We start from the raw sequence: 15,957 nt of genomic DNA on the forward strand, positions 1-15,957 counted from the left end.
CAACACGCCTCTTTTTTCCCTGACAAAAACGGCGGACATCTGGGAAGTTTTTTCATTTGTCAGGCACCATTTAACACAGACACTTGCCCCGGGTTAATTAAGAAAGCGTTCAAGTCCGAAAATAAACATAACACGGGTGTTAACGAGTCACCTCTCAGTTGGAATGATTGATGACTTAACGAGGATAGAATTATAATTCAATGTCAGCTGTCAAATAGAGCACGGTAGGCTTGATTTTTAGGCGCTTCTTCTTAGAATTGATTTATCACTTCGAGTACCGATGTGAATGCGCCTGCCGATCACATCGGTGCACCTTGGGGACCGATCAGCCGATCGATACGTAAGCCTACAGGACTGCACTGGGCAGCTAGTAAACGTCACTAGGGATCGTTTCTGATTCTAAAAGAGCTGGAGCAAAGATGTCAGTGGCTAGAAGCAGTTGCAAATTGAAGAAAGCAATATCAGGGGGCTGGCTTTAATACCCCTCGGTCGACCATCTCGTAGGATCCTTCGCGGTCCGGTTAATCCAGAGTCAGCTGCCGGAAAGGAATGGAAGCCATTCCGGTAGGCTGAGGCTGATATCCGCCACCTGGCAATATTTCAACGATCCACCCGACCGGGATAACGGATCCACTCTTTGTCCGTGGTAATGGCGGAACGGACAATCCCGCCACTGGCCAATTAGAGACGATCTTCGGGCTACATAGGGGTTGCACAGCAGTTTCAAGCCCTGCTGCGAGAATTTCTCGGGAATTGCGTTTCTTGGGATTCGAGAAAGTGTCGTGGGGTGTCTGATACCTTTAAGCCCCCCGCAGGCAAAGTTTATAAAGATAGCTATTGTATATATTGAACTCCTTCGTTATGAAATGCAGTTATAAAGTTGTATTAATTAACTTTTTTAAAACAAGTATAATGAAAATGTGAATGCTTCTTTTTTTCTAAGATTGTTTATAGGTCAATTTGTTTTCTTTTTATTTAAAGAAAGGTATCCTTTTGTCGAGCGACAAAATATCCAGGAACGAGGGACGACGGGCACGGGGGCAGTTTATTTGCACTCTAAAAGGCGAAGAACGAGGCTGAAAGAGAAAGACGCCGGGAGCAAAGTTTTAATTGTAAGGCCACCCCTGACCCCGACCGTTTCAGCGCCCGTCCATCCTCGGCCCCGAAGAGATTTCGAGATACTTTGATGCAGGAATGGTATTTGATTAAAAGAGCTGCAGGAATTGTCGATTTATATTAAAATTTAATCGGCACGAAATGTACAATCCGTTTGCACGGTTCGTTTCAACTTCACTGAAGACCCATTTTATTTTGTTATTTCCCTGATTGAAAATCAATGTCCGCCACCTTCTTTTTTGTGTCGAAGTTATTTATCATGTTTAAATCTTCGCGGAATTATGAAGTTTGAAAATGATCAAACAGTAATGTCACGAAATTGTCCCTGTTTGAAACATATTAAACCGACGTTACAACTGATAATTGCATTATTTTAATCACTTCTGATCCGTTTTTTGTTCTCAACGCACAAAAAGTACTTCACAGCCTTTTGTTACCGTTGCGAATTACCGAGCAAACCCCGAGTGGACCACAGAAAATTCGAAAAATGTTTTTCCGAAGGGAAGCGATTCGCGATGGACACTGATAACCGCGTAGCATCCGACCAGCCGAGCAAAAAGCATTTTTTGTCCTCGATAACGGGGAATATCCAGAATTCCGGAAGCGCAGGCCGGTTAAAACGGAAAGAGGACTTGCGTGGCTCTCGCTTCTCTTCCGGCCCGACGTTCTTTGTCCCTCCTTTCTCTTCTATTGCTGTCACAGCGAAATTTCCCACGTGCTTGATCACGTCTCAGATTTCGTTGCGTCGTTATTATTTTTTCCCTCTTTTTCTCCTCGTTCTTTCCTTTTCACTTCTTTTTCACCCCCTCGGATTTCCTTTGTCACACAGAGGAGGATTCAGAATGTCAGCAATGTTCGATGAAAGTGGATGCTCGGTGCATGTGTTATTGGATACCTTTTTAGGATACTTTTCACGAGGAACTCAGCTGGCAAAGAATAAATTGATTAAAATTCTTCTATCTTCTGAAATGGTAGCACCTATTAGTAGAAAGAAATGCTTTTAGCCGATGTATAATAATTATGTTTGAATAAATTTATTTGTTGTAACGAAGATTTGAGGCATATATTTTCAACCCTCCTTCATTCCATCGCACCATTCATTACTAAAACATTCTACATCACGGTATTCAATTCATACCCTAACGTCTACCATACTCATAGATTCAGTTGAAAATCACCAGCGAAGCATATCAGTCGATAAACCAACCGATTTCTCTCCTCGTTCCACATAATTTCACCCTTGGAACATCGAGTTTCCGCATTTCTTCGCCCTCATCCACTTTTCCTAACGAAGTTTACGTTATGCTCGGTCACGTTTTGGAGACACACTGCCATGATTCCCGCCCTCCTAACCTTGCCGGCACCCCACCGTGGTGCGCTTTCTTTGCCGCGTCACGGTTCTCAACTCTCCATGTCCCTGGAGAAAGAAGAGTCACTCTCGTCATCAACGACAAGCCCTCAAATTGAGATGCGCCTCGTCGGCCACGCAGTTCTGTTTCATCCCCCTCCGTCTTACGTCTTTCAACGAGCACATTATGCAATGAGGGTCCTTGTCAAGGCAAGGGTGCTCTTCGGCGAGACACAGCTAGGCTGTCTAAGGTGGTCCCACGGACTTGAAAACATTTCTTGCCCGTCGAGTAACGGTCTGTTAAAAGTTAGATTAGTCTGAGTAGCCTGAAAGCTCTAATGACTAAATGACAAAGAAAGAGAGAGAGAGACCGAAGGGGTGGGAATGAGGTTAAGTAGCTCTTCGCTGTGATTCGGGTTAGAGCCGTGGACCGAGACAAGATTTTGTCCTGGCAATCTCGTCGTGATGGCTGAAATAATGCTTTCAGCATAAAAGTGACTAAACAGTTGAGAAAAGTATGTTTGTTAAGACTTGGCCCTGTTGTTTGGGGTTTCATTTAGAGCTTTGGCCGACTTAAAGGGCTCTGAATGAGAATGGCCCTCAAAGCTGCTAAATGCAAATTTCTAAGACCTAGACAGGGTGTGTTCTTTTTTAATTCTAAGGAATAAAGAACTCTATCACTTTGTTCTCAAGTGTGCATTATAAAATCAGTTCTAAGACTCGATCACCCTTGAACCTTTCAGTGCAAATTGCAAAATTACCAATTCGGATGACCCAACCAAGTCATTCCCCCTCGTCCCCGTCCTCATTTCTGACACCACCTTATCCAAGAACATGCGTGAACCCATCACTGGTGTTCAGGATTGCCTAGTCAGCACAGAGGGAACCGAAAGAAACGATCCTCCGGTGTACGTCCATTCTGACCCTCCGTGAAACGAAACTGATAAGAGATAAATTACAAGAGACGGAGCTAACTCCTAATGAAATCTACCAGTAGCCAGCCGGCACATAATCTACGTCAGATACCGAGACACCGTACGTTCCGGGCTGCATGTATAAATCTACGAGGACAAAAACGAAAGCAGACGTGCGGACACACCAACATCTCGTACTGGCGGGTCCTCGTGTCTGCGGTATCGGGCAATGAAGAGGAGCCGCCTAAGCCCCGGCTAAACACGGCACAGTGTCTATAACTCTCAGAACTCGTCTGTCTCGAATTAACCTCTCTCAATTAAGACAATGGTACCCTCAGTCCCCCGGACATCCTCCTCTCGTCGAGGCGGGAATGGAGCATCCGAAAGGAGGGACCTCAGAGGTTCTCAGGCGTGGCGGTGTGCACCGAGGTATCTATATTTATGGAAAACTCAGGCACCAAGGGGGGTCCTACCAGGAATTGCTAGCTTTCGGTCTGGCTAGGTGGACAGCTGTTGGAAAGGGAAATGAGAAACTGCTCCTTTGGAGCGTACTGCAGTGCTGCCTATGATGGCGAGCTCGGATTTTGATGTCTGTCAGTTGGATCACGAATTCTTTCCTTCCTTTCTGACGGAGTGAGCTCAGGAATTATGCGGAGGATGTTTGTATTAAGGTGAATTGTCAAAATGTTGATGATGGTAGGTGCTGCACCTATAAACCCATAGGCTTCAGATTGTTATTATAGCCTTGCAGTTAACATCACAAATCCTAAATTTTACTCAGACCAGCTGAGCTACCCACCTCAGCCATTCTAATTAGTCCCTGAGACTAGACCACCTAGAAGAAGCAATTGACAGCTACTAAAAGACTCTTCTAGGTCCCCTTTCAACACATTCCCATCATAACCATGGACCCCGTCTCTACGGATCTGAGTAGCCTGGACTCGAAGTATGGTCACAGAGTGTATCGATCAGACCGGAGCTACTGCGAAGCAACACGATGTCACGGAGCTAAAAGCACTCGGAAAACGTAGATACACGAATAGAGGAGCATCGAGGAGGCAGGAAGCGTCGATATGCTCCTCTCTTCCCTTTCAACGATTGCTTCGTCTCTCGAAGGAGCACTCTCGCTTTCAGCGAAGACGATGGGGCTTATCGATTAATCGGCCTGGCCAGACAGACAACTTCAACCAATTGGCTGGTCGACCCAGGATCGAGCCAGGATTCGATCCGGCCACGTTTATCTTCGCTAGACCAGCCACTCTGCTACCTGCATGTGCTCGACGACGAAGAGAACTTCCGGGAGGAAATGAATCGTTCCGCGGGAAATGTGACAAATGTTGAACAGAATTCGCTTAAGGAATCAAAACGGATGAAGCGGATGTTGGGGGGGAGGGGGGGGCTAAATTGAAGTTTGAATCTCGAAACTCGGTAGTTAAAAATTTAGTTCAACTTCTGAAACGTGGAAATTGAAATCAGGGGTACTGAAACCTTAGCTACGAGAGAGAAAATTTCCAAAGCGACACGTGAAATTTTTAAACTTCAGTTTACGTAACACGAAGGGTGAAATAAAAAATTTCGAGGCTACGAGACCGTTTTTAGAAACCCAATTCCATTTAAGTTTCCAACTTTTTCCCTATCAAATATTTCTATCTCTGGATACCCTGGACCATATCCCGACTAAAAGTTCACGCGAAAGACGACGAAAATTTCTGGGAATCTCGTGTGGATGATAATTCGGGCAAAAATTAATTCAACCGAAGGTCGAGTTTGCATATTACGGAAACGTTCTCACCGAAAGGAGCCAGCCTCACGATTATTTCCGTCTCCCGTTCACGTATGGGGAATCGTGTTTAAAATTCATTTCCCTCTAACGACCGTTTAATCAACCTCTCTTCTTCGCTTCTGCTTTGAAATTATATTCTTTCGTTTCCCTTCGGCGGGAAACGAGGTACGCGGTTACGGGTCTAAGTTTTTCTTTCGAACCAATAAATACAGCCAGGGTTTCGTTGAAAACAAGAACTTTCCACTTTATAGAAATTGAGCTTCCCTTTCTGAAATTACTTTTATCTCTAATTTCGAAATAATTTCACCAGTGAATCGTTGTCCACCTGATAATAAAAATGTTAGCTCTCGCTCGACGAGGGACGTAAAAATCGAAACTCGACTCACCACTTTTATGAGTGCACTGTGATTCTATCGAGATGTCCTGCCCTCCCTGGAATCACCGCATTGTACACTCGATATGGCAAATTCTGTAAAAAACAGATAACAATGAAATAGCTGTGTTGTGACCCTAATTATTTTCAGTGGAGTGGGAGGGGGAGGGGGTTAAGTTACACACCTCCCACATAATAAACGTGTCATAAATTAACTGTTTCATTCGAGGAATAATCTTCACGTTACTGGATAGATCATCATTTTTGGGACACCCTGTGTGCAATGCTACTAGTCGAGGTGATATCTTGAATACAGCTGTCTGAATCGGATAGGTATTGGTGGGAACACGGAAATCTATCCTTATATGTACTCGCAGACATCGACAGAGCAAATCCTACCTCGAGGATACGATATTCTGAAGGAGCCAGAAAGATCCTGTGGACATCCGTACACAAGAGCTCGGGATCGACACATGTTCATGAGAAACTGTGCATCCGCCAGGCAGAGGCGCACACCGAGCCTCCGGAGTTGGTTCTTGGATGTAATATCTGCAGTCTGGTCCGCAAACAAACTGTTTCTTCAAGCGACTGCGAGAAATTCTTTACTGAATCTTTCTTGAATATATACTTCTGTGTACACAGTGTTCTCGTTTTCACTTACGGTGAGATGAAATTATGAAACATCAAGTTAAACTCGAAACGCAAGTATTTTTCCAAGAATATGACACCCGAGTGGGTCTAATATTGCGGCACTTTTGAAGCATCAATATTTCTCGAATATGCAGCACCGCAAATATGGAAGACTGACAGTTTGCCATTAAATTCTTCCGATTCTATACCTACGCTTTTCTTGCTGCACATCAGTTCGATGCCAAATTAATTCACGGTATTAGAGCATGAGCGCGTCGTACCCTACTGAAAGCATAACGTTGTAACCGGAAACCATTTAATCTTTCGAGGTCCAATATGTTCCTCTTGTTTCGTGCTAGCTGATCCAAGTTAATTTGAAGCATGAAAACGTCGCCAGATTATATGCTTCAAATTTCAAATAATGATAAGCGCATAAGATTTTCAGTGAAGGCAATTTGAACGTAACTGAAATCTTAAATTTGTTTGCAAATAAGGCTGCCAAATTGGGTGTGGATTAAGTCTGGGTCAAATCTGGGCTAAGCTGCAATATACCATTTAATATACCACAATTCGGTTATATTAAACACGTATGAGGTTTAATGGATAAACTTTAATTACAATGAAACGGAATTTTAAATTTGCTTGCAAATGAGACTGCAGGGCTGCTTTCAAGTTAGCTGCAGATTGAGGTCAAACCAAATGTAGGTTAGGTTATGATACTCGATATTACGCTTAAACAGAGTAGCAATTCCGTAGAATATTCTAAGTTATGAATTAAACACTGTCGGAGTTCCAAATGAAGATTAGAGTTTATAATATCTAATATAGGTTAGGTCAAATTAACCTCACTTTAACTTAATCTTAGACGTAAATATTTCATTGAATGCAACTGACTTTGCCAGCCATTAAGAACGAAAGCAGGAAAAATATGAAAGTTACTAATAGAAACACTTATACAACCTATTCTAATGTAAATTGGAAGGTTATTGGCTAAAGGCACAACCTTACATTCGAACTAGATGGCGCTGTAAATGCAATTTCAGTTATTTACAGCGTGTAGTTTGCATGAATGTCTCATAGGAAGAAATTATTGTCCGCCTGTCGTTTACCAGGAACCTGAGATAAAGGTGCATGTAATGTCAGTTCGTAAAAAATTCACGGGGCGAACGATTGGTCCCAAGGAACCCGTAGAGGCAAAGAAACCGCTCTCACAGGGAGCGATCATTTAAACGCAGCAAAACGAGGGTAAAACAAGTCCTACCGTATGAAACATGCGCTTAAAAAGTGTGCTAGATATTACACCACCATACAGACATTTCTTCTTTCCTCTTCCTTCCTCAGTGGGATTATTCCACAACTTTACCTCCATTACATTCAGGTCCCTACTTAGCATACCCTTGATTCTAACAATTACTATCCTGCCACATTATAGCAAACACTGTACATTTCAACCACACCAGTTTCTAAGGATCCATCCACTTCCAGAGTGGTCAGGACAGGACAGGATGACTACTTTCCATCATTGACCCAGATCTTCCAAATAGCCGGACCTTTCACTAAACGACCAAATCTTCGATTCAATTTCGGCAGCTAGGGCTATGCGAACTGCCGCGCCTTCATCCTCCGGCCGATCCCAAGCCCAGTTCCCAGGAGGCAGGTCTGAAGGATGACTGTCGCAAGGGGCGATCCTTTAAACGCGAAAGATAGCCCGCTCGCGCTATCGTCGACAAAAAAGATCAAGCCTGCAGGCATTCGGTAAACGAGAGGGACAGAGAGGCTGAGGAGCAGAAGTCCGCGTTAGGTGGTACGCGATCCTTCTGCAGCAGAATTGATGGCGAAGGACAGAAGTTTAGTGGCCGTCTATATATCTCGGCAGGAAAAAGGCTGGAAACGGAGAGGTCGCCACTCGAGTCTCGCAGGCTTGTAACGTTGGTAACCGAGCCACCGGTGGAGCCGGACGGCGATGGGAGGAGGATGAGGATGGGATGGGGTCGAGATGGGGAAGCAAAGTCGTCGTGGTCGATGCTCGGTCATCGAGAAAAACTCTGCCTCTCTGTTCGCGGTAATCCTGAATGTCTATGGGTGTTCGCGTCCGTGTGCAAAAAGAGAGCGACCACGATGGTGGGCCCAGGCAGATCTTAAATCGTCCTCGCATGAAATCGCCCTTGAAAGGCCGCCGTCTCGAGAACCAATCCCAATGTGGACAGACGTACCCTGCTCGATCGGGCCACCGGTGAATACACATCGGTAATTCCCCATGAATGTTATTCAATACGCTCGGGCTGCTCGATGTTAAAGGGGTGTCCAGGCGAGCAGACAGCCAGTTGGAAATGTACGATACGTCTCGTTCGACGATCCGATATCGTCGGGCGTGCGAGGAATGTTTATGGGTATTGGAGGGTTGTGTCTGTGGCTTAAATTTATATACATATTTTGGAGAATAGTATGAGATGTTTCGTAATTATATAGACAGCCAATTGGTGTCATTAATTGCATTTTGATGACAATATTGAACTATCTCCAGTGCCCTCAGGGGCTGCGTAAAAATAAAAAGAAATCACAGCGGCATTTTGCAAAATTTAATGGAATTGTATCAGAATTTAAACACATATATTATACACGTAACCACCTCTCGCAAATTACACCGAGAGAAAAATGAAACGAACGGACAATCGATACTCTGCGTTTTCACGCATTCAGCACATCCAGCCGGGTTACAAAACGCGGATGATATGTATTCATTACCGGTCCCGTGTGCGGTGCGACGCATTAATATATTTCACGTGCGATTCTTATGGGAAATCGGATTCTACATGGCCACCACGAGAATTAGCGATGACTTGTTTGCGCGAAAATAAACTCGGCGACAGGCGACGATGCTGCAGTACAGTTTGTGACGGATAATGACGTTATGTAAAATATATCCCGCCGCTTAATGAGTCGAAATATTTGGTTTAAATAAAATAATTTCAGTCCGTTTCATGCGTTCAACATCATGGAGCAATTTTTGAATCTTTTTTTTTTTTTAAATAAAATTATTGTGTAATTGCTTTTGTGCTTTTTTTATTCGATGAATTGTGTGGAAACAGTCGTTTTACCTTTCTCCGATAATTACTTCATTTATTAATTTCAATGCTGAAATAAATTGAGAATTTCTGTCCCATCCGTGCGACGATTTTTCGACGTTTCCTTGTTAAAGGGTCTATAATAATTAAACTGTAAAATGAAAATCATACGAGGTGATATTTCGAAAGGTTCGATATGAATTTCAAACGACATACCGATACGAATTTCAATTAAAGAAAATATGAAAATTCGATATCGAAGATCGTATCGATGCACGATTTCAAATTTAATCAAGCTCCATTTGTCTTGTTAATAACTGTTTTATTACCACTTTGTAGAATTCGATTTTCAGGGCACTTAATGCGAAAACTGACGTAAATTATGTGACCTGAAAGTAAGAAGTACTTTTGTACAACCTAACCTAACATAATTTTAATATTACCCTACAGTTTCTTGCATAAATCATAAATGCAGCACACATAAAAAATTATAAGACAGTGTATTAAGAAATTGAAAAAAAATTTCAGGGTCCCCAGAAGAGGTTTAAAAGGTTAAGGTAAGAGAGATCGGTTCAGCCCCGCCTCGTCAGGCGCTAAAACCCCGCGTAAAACAGTTTTCAAACGAATTAAAGGGTAACCACCCTCAACCCATAAAACCTATCTCCTTTATAGCGGGCACGTTTCACGCTCGACCGCGACTTACCGTCAAGAACCTTTTATCTTCTTCGACATAACGTTACGACTCTTTCCGGAGCCTCTCTCGTGGACATTTCCAAGATAAACCGGACGCTAGAGACCCTCGGGAGGAGGGTCCTACCCTCACTCCAAGACTACGTGTCGACGTTTGTGGTGTCCTTGGCGAACATATACCATGACCATCAATGAAGATGGGTTTACGAGTGGCCGGCACCCATGGAAACTCAAAGAGAACCCAGAAATATCCGTCGTATTCGTATGCACCATAGAAGCTGCGCTGTGGTTCAGCGCTGTCCACAGAGGGAGCCCCTCAGTAACAAAGCGGACGTTGGAGACAGTCGGGAAGAGGGTCCAGGAGTACGTGTCGACGTGTATGGTGTCCATAGTGAACATATAACACGGCTATCAAGAAAGATGGGTTTACGAATGGTCGGGACCTACGGAATCCGGAGGGGAACCCAGGAATACCTACAATATCCATTCGTACCATCTATGATCTAGTGATGTTCATTGGGGGAAGTCTTATAGGGATTAGCCGCTTGGAATTTGTATATTCCTTGGCTTCCTTGTTACAAATAAGCAAATACACATCCAATCAATAGCATGGCATATAAGCCTAAGGACTTTGACATTAAAGACTAAAGGAGGTCTATCCGTACTATGGATGACTATAACTTGGACCTACTCTAGGGTCAAGAAGTGAAGAGCTTTGACGTCTTCGAAGACTACCCATGTTTCTATCGCATTATTATATCAAAGACTGTACCAGCCATAGAAATGGGATGTGAATTAGGTACTTATGGTGATCCAGTGGTTTGTTCAAAACAAGATACGCTTTTGCTAAGTTCGAAACTTTAGCCAAGACCATCATCAGATAGTAGTATCCCTGAGGATCGGATCCAACTTAGATGTTCCTAATTCCCAAACACTCGGATGAGGATGCTTAAGTAATTTACCCTATCAGAAAGAAATAACAGCATGGCAGCAGAGTCTTGGCCCAGAAACAGAAGGACCCTCCACCGGTGACTCGATGATTAAACTAGACCCATCAATCTTCCCAAAAAACTGTTCCAGAAGGAGAGCCTAACTACCAGACTCTCTTGATCATCGATTCACCTAGTTTACGCTCCTCGACGATGCGAAATCGCGCGGTGCGACCTCGCCAATTACCGAAAGACGAAAAAACGGTGCTGCGAGGTATTGAGGGGTGAATAGGTGCCATATGAAAATTCAATAACGCGGATTCGAGTAGAGACACCCTGTTCGAGTGGAGAAAGTTGGCTGCAGAGGTGTCGAAGCGTGAGCACCAGCAGCTTGTCGACTTGTAGAGCACCCGGTTGGATTAAGATCGATCGTAAGGCGAGGAACAGGGGGTGGGTTAAGAGGGTGAGACCGGTTCGGATGCCTTGCGAAGAAGCAGAAAGGGGAGGTGAAGGTGGATGTTAGAGGTGGCAGAGTGCCGCGTCTTAATAGCGGTAGTGGCGTCCCGGCATAGAAAAGGGGGATGACGTTCAGGGGGTTGGGGATAGAATCCAGCCAGCCCCGGTCACGCCAATATTACTTACCACCCCCCGGAGAGAACGATAACTTAATTGATGCACGAACGACGTTAGCACTCGTCGCCGTCACGCGGAGTGATTGTGAATTTTCATGGGGATATTTATTTGTTGAGAAAGTCTGATCTTCTGGACATCCTTCATTTTATCGGGTTATTTCCTACTGGGCTTTGAATGGCTAATGAACTAAATATGTACATATCACTAAATTGCTGCTGAAAATGATTTCTGAACTAAATACATGATTTTTAAATTGAAAAACTACAGCTGTTATAATTTTTAAAACACGTTCAAATGATAAAATAGTACCATAGAGCAATTGCTACCACGAAAAATACATCCAACGACATGTCGTCTTCCAGACTACCAATTAACAATTATTCAAATTCTCGTCACCCCTCTTGCTAAAACCAGCCCCTCGTAGTAACGTCAACGGCGGAACAACAACGAAGTAACGGGCCCGTCACAACGAAATCGTTTCTGACAGGACTCTCTGAACACCAAGCTCCACGCCCTCCCCGCATACGCCATAATTTCGTCAAGAGTTGATGCCACGCCGGTGTATTAGTGTCAAATGACGTTCCTGTCCCGGAGACACGCGGAATTATGCACGTGTACGCAGCCGCCGGGGCATCGTCGCGACACCAGGCGCCTACGCGTCCCGACGCGATAACAAGCGCCGCGACCTCCCTCTACATGCGCCTACAATCCAATTTCTTCTAATTTTTTCCGTAGAACGGTGGATGATCATCGATCGACCTCATCACTGTTCCATTCATTTCATTTGACTTAACAGTTCAAATAGTCATCCAGACCTAACCTAACCTAACCTAACCTATTGAAAGGGATTCCGTAATATTACAGAAGCATTTTGATATCTTTATCCATATGGTATATACACATTTAGGTGATAGAAATATTTCAAGCACGTTTATATAATAATCTTCAGAACCCACCCCTTCCACAGTAACAAAACTCAAGATCCACTTCACTCAACTGATTTCATAAAAACAATATTTCGTGTTAACAGCTCTGCCAATCTAAGATAAAACAAAAAAACATAAACAACCCCTTGCAAATCTTTCCGAAAAAGAACCATGCTTATTCTCCCGCGAAAGAAAGCATCAAACGGCGGTCCAACTCGAACTCGAAACCGAACGGAATGGGAGAAAGTTAAATGCAGTTGCACTGATACCGTCGTTGGCCTCGCGTGGGTAGCAGAGTTAGGATGAGCAGTGAATCTAGTTTCGTGGCGAAAGAGAAACGGGCAGGGATGGCGAGGGGGGTTGATGAACAGTTTGCTCGGCGACGCACGTTGTGGCTGTCGGCTGTCGGGGCCACACTGCCGCTACATAGAAGAGGAAGAGATAAATTGGGGGTGGAAGACACGGTTAGGTGAAGGAGAAAGAGAAAGTGCTAGAGGTAACTGAGCGAGAAGGAAGGAAATGGAAAGACGTGTAGGACACGACAAAAATCACAGCTCGATGCTGACATTTTCTTTGAGATAAGTATTAAATAAGGATTTCCGGAAACTGTGCCTCAAATTTTTTTTAGATAAAAGTGACGTGTCTTATAGCTAAGTAAATTTAAGTCCCTTGAAATTTCTTTGCTATATTGCTCAGAGTCTTGGAGTTAAGCAACACAATTTAATGATATCCTAGAATTAAGGGGAACGATACTTCATTTATGTAAAAGCAGTAGAAAAAGTAGAAGTAGCAAAAGTGGAGGATCTTTTACAGAGGCTAACTTATGATAGCAGAATATAATAGGAGCCACAGGATTGGTAGTAGTAGTTAATAAAAATTATACCATGAAACAGGCTCTACATTATTCATGGACCGAGGGACGCACCGTGAATACGTATCACTGATTATGCGGGGGAAGTATTTTGATTATAATGCGATTAACGTTGTTTATTGATTGATTCGTCTGTGAGGTCTACCGGAGGGTATCCGGGGAGAAACTTTGGTCGAGACGAACCTTCAGAAGTCAGAAGTTTATCTTCCGGGTAACCTCGAGCGTTCCTTCACTTTCTCAAGAAAATTTTAAAAACGTTCCTCAACTACTTGGCAAACAGTTGAAAAAAAAAAAAAGAAAATTTTCCGGAGAACTTTACGAGGTAAATTTCCAGGAGAGTATCTCACTGCGAAACTCTTAAACAATTTACGTTCAAGCGTTTAAATGTTTCTTTATTACCGAGTTTCTTTTTTACAAAATTAATTCACTATAATGAACGTAGGAGTGCGTTAAAAAATTAAGAAGTTTCCTAAGTTTTGTATATTATTTTGAGGTTAGGAATTACCAAGTAGATTTTTAGGTTATAATCCCAAAGCCATTAAATGTTTGTATCTGAAATTTTCATTTCAAGTAATTTTTTTGTGAAGAAAGTACACCTTTATAACGAGAGGTCCCTAACCTCAATCTTCTAAAAATTCAAAGAATTCCACATGTCATCGCATTCAAAGAGGCGCGAAGGAGAAAATTAAAAACATACCAAAAGGAGAAAGGATTTTTCACGTAGAAATACCTTCAAGAGGCATTTCATCTTCGTGTTTCAGCTGATTCTCACGGATCACGCCATCGACTTTAATGAACGAAGAAGGCGTGAAACAGACCGACCGTCCCAGTATTTAAAAAATCTACTGCAAGGGTTGGGCGCACCGGGGTAAAGGGTGAGAACGTGGAACCGGAAGCAGCCAGAGAAATTGAAGCTACGCTCCTCGGCGTCGACAGATTATCGTTAAAACAATTTCGCCGTAATGAATATCACGGTCGCATTTGTGTCAAAGATAAATTGAAACGAGAAACGGAGTAGGCGAAGAATAAAAAAATAAAAGAGGTTGCCTGCCCTTTATAAAACTAGACGAGGAACAATGATTAAGGAAGTCTTTGATGTCATTAAACGGCATGAATCATTTCTGAATAGGCAGATTTTAAAAGAGAAAAATGCTTCGATGCTTCTATTTTCTTGAAGTAATTGTACGACGACGTCAAATGCTTGTTGAACAAATATTGAAAAAGAATAATTCAATAAAAAGCACGACACCTGCAAATGGTAAATAATAAAACATAGAAGAGCAGTAGAGTTTAACCATTAAATATATCCAAATATTTCATGACTTATCCAGAAAGTTTTAACGTCAGCAATTCGAAAGATATCGAAACCATTCAATACATTCCGATCCCAAAATCGTCTACGAAATTCCGTTCCCATTCCCCAGCGACAAACATCAAGCGCCATCTTTATTGTCTTGACAGCTATTCGAACGTCCGGCCAAATGAAACTTTTCCGAAACGATTAAGGGGACACCAGTTTGTCACTGTTCGCTACTTTAAACCCGCAATAACCTTAAATTTCCTTCGACTAGCTGCACCCTCGCCCCTCAACTACCACCAGTCCCATGGCCATTAGCACGAGACAAGCATAGCCGGTATGGGAAAGCTGGGAAGAAGAGATGGCGCTCGCTCGCGAGAACAGATAATCTCTGTTTATCTTGTAATTTCCCGGTAATGCCATTAAAGCATCCGTACGTTGGCCACGTTGTCCACTTAAATCTTTGTTTTCACGGCACACAAGACGAAATGCTGGGGGGTCAGTCGCAAGCGTAATTGAATCGACCGTTCTTAATGCCCGATAAATCTCTGGAAGAAGAGTCACGTGTGTGTGTGCACGCGTGTAGGTGACACGCGACAGCCACGAGCCCATCAATCGTCTTGACACCATACGGGTGCATCTACCGGTGTCCAGTGTGTACCAATTGCACCATAAAGTCCCCATGTGCGGTAAGATTTGTCTCTATGTTTGCAGAAAAAAGGTAGGGACCTTGTAATACCGTAATTACTGTACTATAATCAATACCCAATCGCACATTAAATATTTATCAAACACGAATTCTTGATAAAAATGTTCATTCTTGTATGACTGTGCCTTTTACTAAATGGCCTCTTTCCATTTAGCGACTTTCGGCTGTTCTGCTCGATCGAAAGATATTACTTCAGTGTTTCATTGGCGTTTAATTAATTCGCTATTTAAATCCTGTCGATCTACAATTCGCTTACCATGTTCTGTAAATGTCGCCTACCGGTAACGCTCGTTGGAAACGATACTTGTGCGCGACGATCGTTTCCGTGACGTCACGTGACACGGCCATTTCGTTTCCGCGTAGTAGATCGGCGTGTCGATCGGACAGCTTTTGATGAACGAGTACATAGTGATTTTGTGAGAGGTTGTTTCCTTTATCGAATCGATCGACGATTCAGAAACTGATAAATGTAGTTGGAAAGTGAATATTACAGGTGTTTCGTGATCTGATGAAGTTTGGTGAGAAGTTTTGTGTAGTGAGGTTAGAGTGACTGCCACGTTTCCAACAGTTTTGTTAATCAGTTAAAACACATGTTACATAACTAGCAGGTAAGTGTAGTATTTCTTTCTAAGGTAAGTAAAGTGATATATTTTTCTCTTAATAGATGCAATTT

The 15,957-nt window shown here is 43.1% G+C and overlaps 1 protein-coding gene across 7 annotated transcripts in view; it reads right to left on the reverse strand.

The window, feature by feature from the left end:
* LOC114871505 overlaps positions 1 to 15,957 on the reverse strand; it is a 191,234-nt gene that overhangs the window by 104,380 nt on the left and 70,897 nt on the right. For 5 of the 7 annotated variants that reach the window (XR_003788583.2, XM_029177478.2, XM_029177477.2 and 2 more), the window contains one exon: positions 5,548 to 5,630. The exons of the other annotated variants lie outside the window; for them this stretch is intronic. The gene's annotated coding sequence lies outside the window, so the exon portion shown is untranslated. The remainder of the gene's footprint in view (positions 1 to 5,547; positions 5,631 to 15,957) is intronic. 7 annotated transcript variants of the gene reach the window in all.

Source organism: Osmia bicornis, chromosome 16 (genome assembly GCF_907164935.1).
Source record: "Osmia bicornis bicornis chromosome 16, iOsmBic2.1, whole genome shotgun sequence".
Lineage (NCBI taxonomy): Eukaryota > Metazoa > Arthropoda > Insecta > Hymenoptera > Megachilidae > Osmia > Osmia bicornis.